Source organism: Rhinoderma darwinii, chromosome 2 (genome assembly GCF_050947455.1).
Source record: "Rhinoderma darwinii isolate aRhiDar2 chromosome 2, aRhiDar2.hap1, whole genome shotgun sequence".
Classification (NCBI taxonomy): domain Eukaryota; kingdom Metazoa; phylum Chordata; class Amphibia; order Anura; family Rhinodermatidae; genus Rhinoderma; species Rhinoderma darwinii.
This window is the reverse complement of record NC_134688.1, coordinates 111,524,658-111,526,698: the sequence shown is the minus strand read 5'-3', so window position 1 is coordinate 111,526,698 and position 2,041 is coordinate 111,524,658.

The window sequence follows — 2,041 nt, the reverse complement described above, 5'->3', positions numbered from 1 at the left end:
GAGGGGGGTAACCTTTCAAAGCGGTCGTGCAGTTGGAGCAAACTCAAATTCAACGCTGAAGAACATTGTGGAGACTCGTGACGTGGAAGGTAGAAGTGTCGTCCGGGTACCCGGTGCTGTGGAGGGAATAGTCACTGGAAGCGGCATAGTGGAAATCTTACTAAAAATAAAAGACAAAACATCGATAAAAAAAAGAAATTGCAGCTGGAGGACGTGGTTTTCCAGGACATTTTTTTCCCCTATCCATAGCAGAAAATTGCAGCATTGAAAACCATTGAAAAAGATGCAGAGGTGGTTACCTGCTAACACAACCCCTACTGAACAGAACCACAACACATATATGGGAAGAATTTACTAGCATCCTTCGGCACGTGCCGTATTTGCACAATAATTTCTTACTTTTTGCCATGTAGTGCTTCTCTTGCCACTTTTTAAAAGTGGCGGAAAAAAAGAGCGTGGGTTTTAGTAGGAGGAGAATGGCCCCCGCAGACCGACCGGTTTACTTTCATTTCTTATTTTTTTTGGCACACGGACAGGCAAAACCGAACCAAATTTATTAAAAAGGTGTGCGTCTCGTAATAACTGAAATTCAGTGTAGTTTAGTTTAACACTGGCATATGAAACCACTGGCGTATTAAACACCAGTCTTAATAAATTCTCCCCATACTTCTGAGCAAATCGTAGAGCCAGCCACTCTTTATTCTGTCAACTTCAGGGACATGCAACTGTTGGGACTGGCGACACCTCAGGAGCTCGCCCTCCGCCCAGCACACCTGACCAAACTATCACATCTGTTATGGCCGACCTGGTACCACCTACCCCTGACAGTCCCAAGGCAGCCAATGGTCTGCTGACATTCATTACTGCCTAAGGCCTCATGCACACAAACGTATTTTTTCCTTCTCGTAAATACTGGCGTAAATACGGGTCTTTGGTCACACGTATTCGACCCGTATTGCACCAGTATTTACGGACCTGTGCCCGTAAATACGGGTCCGGTGTCACCAGTATTCCACCCGTATTTACGGGCATGTTTTCGCTGCAAAATTGCACAGCACTAATCGGCAGCCCCTTCTCTCTATCAGTGCAGGATAGAGCGAAGGGGCAGCCCTTTCCGAGGTAAAAGTAAAAGAAATTCATACTTACCCGGCCGTTGTCTTGGTGACGCGTCCCTCTTTCGACATCCAGCCCGACCTCCCTGGATGACGCGGCAGTCCATGTGACCGCTGCAGCCTGTGATTGGCTGCAGCGGTCACATGGGCTGAAACGTCATTCCGGGAGGCCGGACTGGAGGAAGAAGCAGGGAGTTCTGGGTAAGTATGAACTTCTATTTTTTTTACATGTTGATTTATATTGTGATCGATAGTCACTGTCCTGGGTGCTGAAAGAGTTACTGCCGATTAGTTAACTCTTTCAGCACCCTGGACAGTGACTATCCACTGATGTCGCCTAGCAACGCTCCCGTAATTACGGGTGCACACACGTAGTCACCCGTAATTACGGGAGCCCCAAAAACTTCTATGGGCTTGCCCGTGCTGTAATTACGGCCTAAAATAGGACATGTTCTATCTTTTTCAACGGCCCGTGCACCTTCCCGTAAGCTTACGGGGAGGTACCCGTGGCCAATAGAAGTCTATGGGCCCATAATTACGGCCCGTGATTACGGGTGTTTTTACGTTCGTGTGCATGGAGCCTAAGTCAACTATTGGGAACTGCCATAAGGCCAGTGGTCCCTTCACTAATGAGCAGTCCACCATACAGCCTGTGACAGGCTGACATTGGTACTCGCACTTCCACTGCTGAACGACATGTCGCAAGCCACATTGCAATGATCAACCTATAACAGGGAAAGATGGGTAGCAAAATCTAGGGGAAAAAAACTGCCCTTGCACTTCTTCGCAGATCTTTTTAAAGAGTACCTTTTACCAGAATGAACCTATTTTATTTCAAAAACAGTTATCCCCCCAAAAAAATTATTATAAATAGAACATTAAAAAAAAGTTAAAATATGCTTTATTTATTTATACTGCTGTGGGGGGTG